This window comes from Schistocerca gregaria, chromosome 5 (assembly GCF_023897955.1).
Source record: "Schistocerca gregaria isolate iqSchGreg1 chromosome 5, iqSchGreg1.2, whole genome shotgun sequence".
Classification (NCBI taxonomy): Eukaryota; Metazoa; Arthropoda; class Insecta; order Orthoptera; family Acrididae; genus Schistocerca; species Schistocerca gregaria.
In genome coordinates this window covers 95,229,264-95,244,012 of record NC_064924.1, presented here as the reverse complement: position 1 = coordinate 95,244,012, position 14,749 = coordinate 95,229,264, and the positions used below count along the sequence as shown (strand labels likewise).

The window sequence follows — 14,749 nt, the reverse complement described above, 5'->3', positions numbered from 1 at the left end:
TAGAAGAAAGATTAAGAAAAGGCAAACCTACGTTTCTAGCATTTGTAGACTTAGAGAAAATTCTGAAGGTGGCAGGGGTAAAATATAGGGAGCGAAAGGCTATTTACAATTTGTACAGAAACCAGATGGCAGTTATAAGAGTCGAGGGACATGAAAGGGAAGCAGTGGTTGGGAAGGGAGTGAGACAGGGTTGTAGCCTATCCGCGATGTTATTCAATCTGTATATTGAGCAAGCAGTAAAGGAAACAAAAGAAAAATTCGGAGTAGTTATTAAAATCCATGGAGAAGAAATAAAAACTTTGAGGTTCGTCGATGACATCGTAATTCTGTCAGAGACAGCAAAGGACTTGGAAGAGCAGTTGAACGGAATGGATAGTGTCTTGAAAGGAGAATATAGGATGAACACCAACAAGAGCAAAACGAGGATAATGGAATGTAGTCGAATTAAGTCGGGTGATGCTGAGGAAATTAGATTAGGAAATGGGACACTTAAAGTAGTAAAGCAGTTTTGCTATTTGGGGAGCAAAATAACTGATGATGGTCGAAGTAGACAGGATATAAAATGTAAACTGGAAATGGCAAGGAAAGCGTTTCTGAAGAAGAGAAATTTGTTAACATCGAGTCTAGATTTAAGTGTCAGGAAGTCATTTCTGAAAGTATTTGTATGGAGTGTAGCCATGTATGGGAGTGAAACATGGACGATAAATAGTTTGGACAAGAAGAGAATAGAAGCTTTCGAAATGTGGTGCTACAGAAGAATGCTGAAGATTAGATGGGTAGATGACATAACTAATGAGGAAGTATTGAATAGGGTTGGGGAGAAGAGAAGTTTGTGGCACAACTTGACCAGAAGAAGGGATCGGTTGGTAGGAAATGTTCTAAGGCATCAAGGGATCACCAATTTAGTATTGGAGGGCAGCGTAGAGGGTAAAAATGGTAGAGGGAGAGCAAGAGATGACTACACTAAGCAGATTCAGAAGGATATGGGTTGTAGTGGGTTCTGGGAGATGAAAAATCTTGCACAGGATAGAGTAGCATGGAGAGCTGCATCAAACCAGTCTCAGGACTGAAGACCACGACAACAACAATAAGTGGTTGAATACTACAAAAATTCTCTGGTATAATTCTATTGATTCTAATTGTGAAACTCTTCTCAAAAATCATACTGTAATTGTGGTCGTATCTCAGTCTGGCCACTATGATAGTCAGTGCCAAAGAGTGAAAACTGAGGTTGAAGAATGTTTTTCTCAAGAGCTGATAGCAGATAGAGCCATATTTTGTACACAGAGGCAGCAGGTCAGCTTCTTTTTATTTTTATTGTAAACTATAAACGCATTGTTGTTAAGTTTTTAATTTATTACTGCTATCATAATTTCCTTCCTCTTTTATTATTTCATAGAAACGGCAGACAGATCTTTAATCCTTTAAATCAATAAAAGCATTGTAGTAGGATTGGTGGCATTATGTAATAGAACGGATGTCAGGCTGACGGCATGCGAGGAACTATCGTACAGACCGCACACTGCACGTTCACGCGTACCGTAAGCGACACACATTTTATGCCATACTAACTATACTCGGCGAACTTCGTTCCGCCTCTGAAAATCTTTATATGTTAGAGCTGACCCGGCAATCGTTGTTTAGCCATATAAATTATCTCTAGTCTATAAGAATAATGATACGTGTAACGCAATGTATACGTGTAACACAATAGCAGTTGTTGGAGCTCGTGACACAAACAATAATAATGGCCGAAACTGTGTAGGGTGTGAGAAAAGGTTTAGGGGGAAGTCCGGCAGTACCGGCTAGCCGGTCGCGGAGGTCTCGCGGTTCTAGGCGCGCAGTCTGGAACCGTGCGACTGCTACGGTCGCAGGTTCGAATCCTGCCTCGGGCATGGATGTGTGTGATGTCCTTAGGTTAGTTAGGTTTAAGTAGTTCTAAGTTCTAGGGGACTAATGACCACAGCAGTTGAGTCCCGTAGTGCTCAGAGCCATTTGAACCATTTTTAGTACCGGCTACTATTGGTCCTTGCGTTTCTACGGTAGATTGCTCGGATTTAACAATTTCAGCCAATACACGGTTCGTCCATGAGCATACAAACATAGCAGCAATTTCGTATCGAAACGTGTTCGCCAGCATTATGAATAAGGACAAGCGTACACGCATCGATTTTTATCGTACGTAAAAATATTGTACGATTAAATTCTTTTAGAGGAAGGAAGGAGAGCATAGGAACATCCTTGTTCCACTAAAAGAATTTGATAGTACCATATATTTCCCTACGATAAAAATCGATGCGTGTGCGCTAGGCCTAAATGTCGGTTTGGCGAATGACGTGTGCTACCTAGTTAAACTTCTCGGGCTAGTTACGTCAATATTCGAGTCGTTGTTTTTGGTACGTTTTCTTCAATTACCTATCTATCGAATAGTGAAAGACTATCACCGGTAGACACCTGGCGGGGATAACTGATCAAGTGATAATTGATCAGTTATCGACTGGGGTTGAAAATGATTCAGTTACTAAAATAGCTATTAAAAAACAGGAGTTGCGGTAAAAGGGTGAAAATTTGGGGTTGTGTATTTTTTAATGCCACACCATAAAAAAATAAAAATAAAAAGTTCTGTTCAAAAAATAAGAAAACATTTTTGGGATGGACCACCTTTATCACTTAGGGGTGTGAAAAATAGATTACGACCGATTCTGAGACCTACCGAATATACATGTAAAATTTCATTCTGATCGATCCTGCCGTTTCGGAAGAGTGTGGCAACTAACACTGTGACACGAGAATTTTATACATTTTATACGGCACTGTTATCAAAATAGCACTGGTCTCTTTCCCGATTTCCCGTAATAACGCAATATTCCAAATCAATGCAAATTTAATGGGTAAAAATAACTCCCTTTTTTAAAAAAAATATTTAAAAACTAAACATTTTAGCACTGCTGCTATTTGATATTTCGGTTTTTTATTTCGTTTTCAGTAAAAAATAAAAAATAGCTGTTATAACCGAGCTGAACCAAATATAGGAAAACACTGGTTGTGTAGAACTAAAATACCGATATCAGTTAAACCGGTCGGTTTTTCCATTCCTAGTACGGAGTTGGTGCAGGCACGACTATTTCGGAGCAATTTGTTGAATATTGCGCAGCAGAACGATCGCTTACGTGTTATCATGTTGACCCAACGACATCAGTTACGACTGCAATGGGCGTGGGATCAACACGATAGTGACGCCTGTCCGGGTGGTTCACGTTTCTTGTTACACCACGACTATGGTCTTATCTCCGTATACGCCGTCATCCAGGCGAACAGCTGTCGAAACATGTTCCGAGCCAAGGACACAGACCAATTGGAGCAGTACTATTGAAAGGTCTCTGTTGGATTTCTTTCATGTTAATTTCTTAAATCTGTTGTCATTTACGGCATAAATTCCTCTTCTAAACTTATTGTGTTGTTTCTGACTGTCTGGGAGGAGACTGAGCAGTGAAAAGTGTTACTTTTACACACAAACAAGAACGATCTGTAACACTACTACACTTTAAAACACAGTTTATATGTAATTCATGTCACACAGTCTCATACGGAACCTACATCCGCTTTCTTTAAATACTGTATATGATAAGATACTGTCATCCCCCTTCCCTTCTGTGTGAGAGGATGAATGAGCAAATGTATTTCGAGTTCCATGCTGGATGGTGGCAGACAAGCCTGTCTGCTAGAGAACAGTAGGACCAACGTCGAAACAGGTAGCTACGCTTTCTAAAAGCAGAGAGGTTTCTATTCTTAGTATGGTCCTGTCCGTCCTTCGTCATGTTGGTATAGGAAGCTGCCTCTCTGGTCACTTCCGTTTGTATCTGTTAAGCACGTTCGGTAGGAGCCCAGGTCAGTCTGTCCGCGGCGAGCGTCTGAAGTGGTAAGATCTCCGGCTAAGCGCGTGTCTGCTAAGTCCGTAGGACAATGAATTTCTTAAGTTCAGCCTAACTGATAGTTTAATCACCTTTATTTCAGGTTTAGCTCTAAAATATCTAATGTTATCTTAAATTGCGTCGCAGTGCAATTCGAGTGTGAAGTTCGGAATATCTTCCGGTAGTTGCTTTGTTACTACTTTGTGAGTAAAGTGGAAACACGTGTTGATCAGTAACTCTAACTAAGATCATCAATCTTAAATGCGAATGTGCGTGAGATTATAACGTCTCGTCTTGACAATATTTTTCAATATAGCAACTTTCCTTTATGTTCAATCCACGTGGGGTGTACTTTGTGAGACCAGTACAACATGCTTATACAATTGTTTGACCCATCAGGTTAATAGTAAGACGATATTAACCAGTTCGAGGTTTTTCTTTTGTAAATTGCGTTTCGATGTAATTTATTTTAATTATCAAAATTATTGTGGAGTTACACTCTTTGTGTAAACCAAGTTGACCACGTGAAGCATGTGGTGTAAGCATCAAAGTAGCCCTCAGCAATTCTTTTCGAGAAGATTTCACGGAGAGTTAGTATGAATTTAGTATATCAGTGTATGGTAATTACATGATGGACAGGATTGCGCTACGAACGTAACTTCTTTGGGTGAAAATTGAATCGGTTGGTTGTGGTTGATTCCCTCTTGGATATGTTTCAACGTTCTTTGTGTGTTATTTTATGAATGCAGTGTTGTATGCAGTCTCCCAATCTTGGCTCCATATTTGATGTGTCCCGTAAGATTACAAACTCACATTTTCCCAATCCTAAATAAGGCACCAGTTTAGTTATGAATCAAGTTTAATATGCTGAAATTTCAGTGATCAATGTTAAAATAAATGTCAAAAAATAAATTGATTTATTTCTTTTTATTTAAATTCTCTTTCTATATATATATCACCGGTTGTCGTATGACGATTAAAAGATTATAATTAATGTTAGTCTGGTTGGGAATTTGGTAAGCTAGACTGGATACCTGGTGAAACAGTTGCTCAGTAATGCAAGGTTAACTTCCCCAGACAGCTCACAGCTTTTAACCAGCTTTTATTGTCTATCAGCACCGCTTTCAGAACAAATTAATGCAACAACATTACACTATGCCATGAGGGATATTCACTTTGGCTTCCATGGCACCTATGGTAACAATCGAAGACACCAACAGCAGCTATGGACTACGTCAACATTATTGCGGAGCACCTGCATCCCTTTGTGTTTCGTGTCTTCCCGATGCCGATGGCGTCTTCCAGCACGATGAAATGAAATGATCGTACGGCATTGTTGGCCGGGAGACCCCATGCGGGGTGTTAGGCCGCCGAAATTGCAAGTCTTTTTTAGTTGACACACAACACCCAGTCATCTCGAGTCAGAGAAAATCCCTGACCTCGCCGAGAATCGAACCCGGGACCCTGTGCGCGGGAAGCGAGAACGCCACCGCAAGACCACGAGCTGCAGACTGCAGCACGATAACTGTCCGTATCACAAGGTCACATTTGTGCGTGAGCATCTGGTTTCCGAGGCGTGCTCAAAAAGTAAAGGGATTTTTTTTGATTTCGCGGCCTTTATACATCCGATTTAAAAAAAACTCTTTTTATCTTGTTGGTACACATGTTCCCGATGTACCAGGTGTACAAGTTTGAAACCGTAATTTCCCTGTAGATGACACTAGCCATCGGTGTAGGGCCCGTGAGACATCTGCAGCGCCATCTGCTTCCTGTAATGGCTGACGACAAATGTCAACACAGAGTAACCAAAGTCCCATACATCGCTATCTGCTTCAAACCCGAAAACATCTCGGATTTTCTGCCAACGAACTACGGTTTGCGGACGGCATTGGTTTTCTGTTAGCATTTGAAGAAAACTGCTGCAGAATCGCATCGAATGCTAGTCGAAGCTTTCGGCGAACACACTCTTGGGAAAACACAGTGTTTCAAGTGGTTCAAAAAATTCAAAAGTGTTGATTTTGACGTGAGAAACGAAGAGTGCGGGTGTAAGTAGGCTGTTTAGGTTTTCTTATTGGTAACGCCGCTTAGCGCTCGGTATGAAAATCACTGGCTGTGCTGTGCGCAGTCTGTGTTTAGTTTGCATTGTTGTCTGCCATTGTAGTGCTGGGCAGCGGCAGCTGGATGCTAACAGCGCGTAGCGTTGCGCAGTTGGAGGTGAGCCGCCAGCAGTGGTGGACGTGGGGAGAGAGATGGCGGAGTTTTAAAATTTGTAAGAATTGGTGTCATTAACTGATATATATATCATGACTAGTGAGATAAATACATTGTTTGTTCTCTATTAAAATCTTCCATTTGCTAACTATGCCTATCAGTAGTTAGTGCCTTCAGTAGTTTGAATCTTTTATTTAGCTGGCAGTAGTGGCGCTCGCTGTATTGCAGTAGCTTGAGTAACGAAGATTTTTGTGAGGTAAGTGATTTGTGAAAGGTATAGATTAATGTTAGTCAGGGCCATTCTTTTGTAGGGATATTTGAAAGTCAGATTGCGTTGCGCTAAAAAAATATTGTGTGTCAGTTTAAGCACAGTCGCGTATAATTTTTCTAAGGGGACGTTTCACGGGAAACCACCGAAAAAGTTCGAAGACATCGAATCGCATGCGTGTTTGGATGTAGAACTCAACTGGAACTCGCGGAACAACTGAATCACTGATCGCTACCAACAGCAAATGATCGATTTAAATCGAGCATTACGTGAAAAACCGCCGAAATATGGGAAAAGGCAACAAAGTCATTTTGCTCCATGGTAAGTACCCATCACACACAGAAAGATGGGTCAGGGAAACGATAGAGGCGTTCAGTTGCGAAATACTAGGGCATTCGGCTTATCCTCCAGACTTGGCTCCGTCCGATTTTCATCTATTTGTATCACTGGGACACGCTGTCGCTGAATAACGCTTCAATTCGTATGAAAATGTGCAGAAGTGGCTCGCTGACTAATTCGCTTCAAAAGAACTGTTTTTTTGGCGGGGCATTCGTATCCTGGGAGAAACGTATAAATAGCAATGGAGATAATTTTTAATAAAATATTGTTTATCAGTTTGAAACCACAGATGTGTAATTATTGCAAACAAATTCTGGTATCACGCTTCTACACCTGGCATGTCTGCATTTTCATCTGTTTTGGATATTTAGTTTATTGCTAACAGTCGAAAGGATTATACGTGTTTTCGAGCCTTCGGCGAAGATGGGTCAAATAATTTGCATTAAATTTTGTTTCAGAAATGGAATGAAGTGCAGCACCGCATTCGCAATGTAGACTGTTGCTTCTTGGCCAATCCGCTATCAGTACGACATGAGTTTGCTAGTGGTATAAACGTTTCAAAGAGGATGGAGAAGACGTAGAAGACGACGAGCGCCACGGACGCTCTAACGTATCAATTGCTGACGACAGTGTGGAAACAGAAAAAAAAATGGTTCCGGAAAGATCTCCGAATCACTATCAGAGAGGCTGCTGATGATGTTGCCATATTCTCTGGCACACGCCAAGCAATTTTTCCGGATGTTTTGGTCATGAAACGTGTAGCAGCAAAGTTTGTTCTAAATTGGTGAATTTCGACCGGAAACTTCGTCGCACAGACATCGCTCAGGAACTGTAAACGAAGTCGACAACGATACAGAATTTCTAAAGGAAGTTATAACAGGTGACGAAACGTGGCTACACGGCTATGACGTGGAAGTCAACACCCAGTCGTTCGTACGGAAACTACCTGTAGAGCCAAGACCGAAATAAAATCGACAAGTTCCCGTTACATGAGAAGGTTCTTCCCAACGTTTTCTTCGACTACAATGGAACAGTGCATCACGAGTTCTTGCCTTACGGTCGTACGGTCAGTAAGGAATACTATCTGGAACTTATGTGCCGTTTGCTTGAAGCAGTTCGAAGAAAACGATTAGATTTATGGCAAAACCACTCGTGGAAATTGTATCACGTTAATGCTCCCTCTCATATCTCAATGCTTGCTCGTGATTTTTTGGCAAAAAAAAAAAAGTTGCCAGAGTATTCGGTGAACATGGCCCCCTGTGACTTCTTTCTATTCCCCAGACTGAACAGAAGCATGAAAGGACGCCGTTCTGCCACCATTTGTGAAATAAAAGCAGAATCGCTGAAAGAGCTGAATAGTATTTCGAAAAGTAAGTTCCAGAAGTGCTTCCAACATTGGAAAACGCAATCGTCCAATTGTATTATATCAGAGGAAGATTGCTTTGAAGGGGTCAAAGTTGATGTTGTTGAATAGATAAAGGTACTGTACAAAACTTCCAGTTACTTTTTGATCACACCTCATAGCTTCAGAAACATACCACTGAATCCATGTATCGCAGAATCGTTTCAAAGACAGACCAAAAAACTATTAAACAGACTGCCATAATGTATTGGTTCGTCAGTATATTATACGCAGATCCTTGCGTGACCCATATATCATTAAGCTACAGATGTTAGAGGTACCTTATAAGCACGAAAGACAGTTTTTTTACAAGATTTGTTTAACAGAACACCATACATCATAGGACACAGCACTCATACGACCTGCTACAAGCTCGCAGCTTCAGAACTGCACATCTGCAGACAATTTCATCGCTAAACGTTTTTTCAACTGACCAGTCAATCGTGGCAAGTTACGAACCTACTTTTCTTGCGCTCTCAAGGACTTGACGCAGAGACCAGTTTGACTTCTTACGTGTCCTTGGAATAGCTTGCTTGTCTCGTTAAATGGAAGTCATATGAGTTTATTTACTAGTAGACATTTGCGTTAATTTATCCTGTCATTCCGGCCGGGGTGGCCGAGCGGTTCTAGGCGCTACAACCTGGAACCGCACGACCGCAACGGTCGCATGTTCGAATCCTGCCTCTGGTATGGGTGTGTGTGATGTCCTTAGGTTAGTTAGGTTTAAGTGGTTCTAAGTTCTAGGGGACTGATGACCTGAGAAGTTAAGTCCCATAGTGCTCAGGGCCATTTGAACCATTTCATCCTGTCATGCATCCACATCCTACATGTAAATAATAGCGTTCTTATAGTGAATTGTGTCGCTAACTTCTGTTATACGAAGACTCGCCGTTCATGTTCTTTTATGTGTCCACCTTAGGATGCAATACGACGTTATGTGTCTGTTCTGGCAATAAGTGTCTGTCACCTGAAAGCAGGTGATTACTACAAGGCGATCATGGCTTGAAGGCGCAAAAAATTAGTATCTAACCATAGTTGCCTTTAATTGTGCAGGGTCTTCAACCGTATGTCAATAAAAACTTGATTTCTATGATGTTGGAGTCTCTTGATGGTTTCACCTCCAGGTTCGTTAGTGGTGCTGAATTATCAGAAAGCCGTTAACTTAGAATAGAAACAGACATTTTTTTCTAAATACAAGGCTCATTTAAAAATATCCATTACTCCTTCTGATGTGGTGAAGTTTTCGCATTGCTCAGTTCAGAAATGAAAACATGATCTCCGAAGAGAAAGGCAACCATTCTTATAAAATTCGTTAAGTTATCTTTTGTAATGCCAGTCATCTCTCTCGCTACCAAAAACCCTTTAGTTTCTTGTCGTTGTAGTCATTAAGGGTTTAGGTCAGTACTGAATAATAATAAATAATTAACCGTTTATGTTTCTTTCTTCGCACTATTAATTTCATAATTAAAAATGCATTCATCAAGGACAACATTCAGATTTTTGGCGGTACACCTGATTCGCAATTTCGTCTTCTGCAACTACTTGACATCGGCAGTTCCCTGCAGGACAAAGCAGTATCTGTTTCGCTCAAAAAAGCTGTAACTGAGAATTAGAAGGGTTATCTTCTGTTCAGCGGCTAATAAGTGCTTAAAAACCCGAATCAGATGTTACGGTAAAAACTTGCAATTTGTTTAGTGACACCTGTACAAAAAAATTTGTAATACGTACATAGTTACTAGAGACATATTCTTGTTATTCTTTAATCCTACTTTAGATTGATGGTTTCCGCTACTGTACACTTACACGGACAAAAATATCAGTTAATTTATCTGCATCTCAGTGTTTTTTATTTATTCATTGTTCCTTATTATAAAATCTGTTGGTATTTCAGTATCAGCCTGCCAGCCAGTTTCGATCAATAAGATTCGAATCCAACGTAGTCCATCATCTAATTTTTGTTTCTCTGGTACTTTTCAGTGATTCGTCTTTGCTTGTGGTAGTAGTAGTAATAGTAGTAGTTGTAGTTTTATTCATTCCTAGATTTGAAACCAGGCCAACAATCGAAGTGGGATCGAATCCTACAACGTACACAATAGTATTTCACATAGACTAGGATAGTTCGAGTTTAAAACTAAATTATCAGAAAAATGCAAACTCCACGTTTAGTGGAAAACACAACAAAAAATTTCAACGCATCAGTACCGACAGCGCCGGTCTTCATGGATTGGAACAAGCCCTTCGACAAACTATGTAGAGATTGTGAAGATAAGTTACTCAGATCAAAATACCGGACTACATACTAAGATGACAGTTTCCACGCAACGGAAAAATCATTGATCCATAGACGAGAAGAAGTCAGAGACAATAAAAATAAAAACTGGTCTCCTACAAGGGTTAGTACTGTCTCTACCCTTTTCATCAGCTAAAGAAAAGGCATCCCACAGTAACAAGCACAGCTAGCAGAATACGCGGATGATACAGTGATGCATACGAGCAACAAACGCTGCATAACAAGTGAACGTCACCGCAAATCAGTGTAGAAAAAACAAAGTGTCAATCAACAATGATGAAAGTAAAAATACATACTTCTCAAAAAAGTCGCTGCACCTTCGTGGCAACATCAGAATCAGCTACAGAAACATCGCATGATTAACAAATGTTAAATGCCCCAGAATCGTATTAAATCAACAAATTTTCTTCAAGGTTGACAATACTCCGAAAGTAATTACTTTTCTACAGACGGTGAAAGCACTGGCACACTTTCTTGTTAGTTTCGAATCGGAAAGAGAAACCAAATTAGGACTATGCAGATCCACAATCTTCCCGGCAATAGTTAATGGCGGCACAATGCGGGACACAGCCTCAGCGTCATAACAGAACAGATTCCAACCGATCCACTACAAAGTCCCACGGAGACTGTTGAAATCACCTCCTGGGAGCAAATCAGAAACATGCATATGATCTTAAGGAATGCCACATTGAACATAGCTATTCTGAAGAACGTGAATTAGTTGTACAATGTAATAAATTGACTGAAACAAGCGATCCCAAATGAAACGTAATATTTACTACACAACCACGCTCCTGGAAGAAAATGAAAGACCAGTTTATCATTTTAGAAGAACAATGACATAAATACAGTAGCCAGCCACAAGTGTGGCATACAAAATTTATTCACGTTTAACCATTTACCTTTTTCGTGAGATAGGCTCTTACACGTTTCTATGATGGGGCCACGCCTTGTGCTCGTTAGCTGTTAGGTGATGTGGCCTTAAGTTTCTGAGTGAAGCTTTAGTCGAATATTTCTACTGCAGTTCTTTAAAAGTTTTTCCCGTGCTTTGTTGTTAGTTTTATTTGGTTCTCAGAGTTTGTACTCTATTTCCCCATCGAGAACACGTGGTTACATTGAATACCTAATTGTACAGAGAGAAATACAAAAATGCATATTTAAATAATTGAATGCTCAAGCGGTAAACCTTTGTACAAGAGATGTTTAACAAATAGAACGATGAGTAAATGGGACATATTAATGTTATCAATACACACTGCTTCTTAAATTTAATAATAAATGATACAGATAAATGAAAATATGAGTCCCACAGATTTTACCCTATACTCTTAACAAACTGATGACTAATATATACTGGCGAATGTCTTTAGAAACCAAAAGAGAGGACGCTGATTGAAATAGGAGGTAACCCATACTCTAAAAGTGTTCATAAGTTCCGATGGTTCGTTGTCAAATGTGGAACACGTGGAAAAGACGTGGTTTACATCAGCTTCTGACTCGGTATCGCTCTCACATGGGGAATCGTAAATGTTGATTCTATTTTTCTATGTTCAAAAATAGTTCAAATTCGAATGGTTGAAATGATTCTGAGCACTATGGGACTTAACATCTGAGGTCATCAGTCCCCTAGAACTTAGGACAACTAAAAACCTAACTAACCTAAGGACATCACACACATCCATGCCCGAGGTAGGATTCGAACCTGCGACCGTAGCGTTCTCGCGGTTCCAGACTGAAGCGCCTAGAACCAATCAGCCACAACGGCCGGCATTTTTCAGTGTTGTATATGCATTATGTATTCTTGGTACAGTTCGCTAATAATTTAACAACCATCATTCTCCGTTTTAGTGCACCACGTGCTATGTTCAACATTCACAAAACGTGGCACAGCTTCACATGCGTAACGGAAAAAAATGGGAAAAAGTGTTGAATGGTGAGGTAGGGTAGGAATAATATGAAACATAAATAGTCGCAATAGAGGGACTACACAACACCCACGCCTATCCCATAAAGTGCGAGTAAAAAAAGTCTCCATCATACAAAGACACCGGTTGTGTTGTTGACGTGAGAGACGTCACAACCACAGTACCACAAGTCACAAGACACAGAGGCTCATTCATAGTAGCTAACGGCACAAAAATGTGCGCTACATAGTCTTCATTGCTGGCGATTAGGTTAAGTAATCACAGCGTCAGAACACACTCGATGTAAAGCACTTTGCTGTAGCCTCTTACAGCTTCTCTTGTCCCTTTCCCTCCCGCTGCCCCTGCCCACTCTACACCTCCGCACCTTTCCCCCACGTCGACGTTTTTGATGATTCAGCACGTCTAGTAAAGACCGATACTTACAGTACTCGTACATGAAACGCGTTACATGTGCAGCGTTTGGTAAAGTAACCGGTACCGTGAAACGAATGAACCTCTTTGTGCAATCGAGGCTTTTGGCGCGAGCTGAAGTGTTCAGAAACAAGATGTTGGCCATGCCGTGTGCGCTTACTCACATCTGCGAGCCGGCCGCGCCGCCGCCAGCCGTTGTGTTCTGCAAGCCGGCCGCTCTGCTACTGGCGAGACGAGCTCGCTCGGTTTGGACGCGACCTCCCTCACGGCACAGTGCTGTGACTCGGCAGACTTGGCGTGCTCTTGGCCGTGACCGTCTTATCTACAGCAGATGCTCTCCGCTCACATTCGCTTACTAGTGTTGCAACTGACGTACTCTAACCACTCTTCTATTTAGGTGGAAGATGAGGTGCACAGGTTCTTGACGATTAACAAGCATAAGGAAATAATATTTTAAGAGTGTACAGGGTGTTACAAAAACGTACGGACAAACTTTCAGGAAACATTCCTCACACACAAAGAAAGCAAATATGTTACGTGGACATGTGTCCAGAAACGCTTACTTTCCACGTTAGAGCTCATTTTATTACTGCTCTTCAAATCACAATAATCATGGAATGGTAACACACAGCAACAGAACGTACCAGCGTGACTTCAAACACTTTGTTACACGAAATGTTCAAAATGTCCTCCGTTAGCGAGGATACATGCATCCACCCACCGTCGCATGGAATCCCTGGTGCGCTGATGCAACCCTGGAGAATGTCATATTGTATCACAGCCGTCCACAATACGAGCACGAAGAGTCTCTACATTTGGAACCGGGGTTGCGTAGACAAGAGCTTTCAAATGCCCCCATAAATGAAAGTCAAGATGGTTGAGGTCAGGAGAGCGTGGAGGCCATGGAACTGGTCCGCCTCTACCAATCCATCGGTCACCGAATCTGTTGTTGAGAAGCGTACGAACACTTCGACTGAAATGTGCAGGAGCTCCATCGTGCATGAACCACATGTTGTGTCGTACTTGTAAAGGCGCATGTTCTAGCAGCACAGGTAGAGTATCCCGTATGAAATCATGATAACATGCTCCAATGAGCGTAGCTAGAAGAACGTGGGGCCCAATCAAGACATCACCAACAATGCCTGCCCAAACGTTCACAGAAAATCTGTGTTGATGACGTGATTGCACAATTGCGTGCGGATTCTCGTCAGCCCACACATGTTGATTGTGGAAATTTACAATTTGATCACGTTGGAATGAAGCCTCATCCGTAAAGAGAACATTTGCACTGAAATGAGGATTGACACATTGTTGGATGAACCATTCGCAGAAGTGTACCCGTGGAGGCCAATCAGCTGCTGATAGTGCCTTCACACGCTGTACATGGTACAGAAACAACTGGTTCTCCCGTAGCACTCTCCATACAGTGACGTGGTCAACGTTACCTTGTACATCAGCAACTTCTCTGACGTTGACATTAGGATTATCGTCAACTGCACGAAGAATTGCCTCGTCCATTTCAGGTGTCCTCGTCGTTCTAGGTCTTCCCCAGTCGCGAGTCATAGGCTGGAATGTTCCGTGCTCCCTAAGACGCCGATCAATTGCTTCGAACGTCTTCCTCTCGGGACACCTTCGTTCTGGAAATCTGTCTCGATACAAACGTACCGCGCCACGGCTATTGCCCCGTGCTAATCCATACGTCAAATGGTCAGCTGCCAACTCCGCATTTGTAAACATTGCACTGACTGCAAAACCACGTTCGTGATGAACACTAACCTGTTGATGCTAGTACTGTAGAGCAATGACTCGCATGTCAACACAAGCACCGAAGTCAACATTACCTTCCTTCAATTGGGCCAACTGGCGGTGAATCGAGGAAGTACAGTACATACTGACGAAACTAAAATGAGCTCTAACATAAGCGTTTCCGGACACATGTCCACATAATATCTTTCCTTTATTTATGTGTGAGGAATGTTTCCTGAAAGTTTG

The 14,749-nt window shown here is 41.5% G+C and overlaps 1 protein-coding gene across 3 annotated transcripts in view; it reads right to left on the bottom strand.

Moving 5' to 3' along the window:
• Positions 1 to 14,749, bottom strand: part of LOC126272610 (methyl farnesoate epoxidase-like) — a 166,363-nt gene that overhangs the window by 128,533 nt on the left and 23,081 nt on the right. For 2 of the 3 annotated variants that reach the window (XM_049975554.1, XM_049975556.1), the window contains exon 1: positions 12,922 to 13,012. The exons of the other annotated variant lie outside the window; for it this stretch is intronic. The gene's annotated coding sequence lies outside the window, so the exon portion shown is untranslated. Of the gene's footprint in view, positions 1 to 12,921; positions 13,013 to 14,749 lie in introns of those variants that run through there. 3 annotated transcript variants of the gene reach the window in all.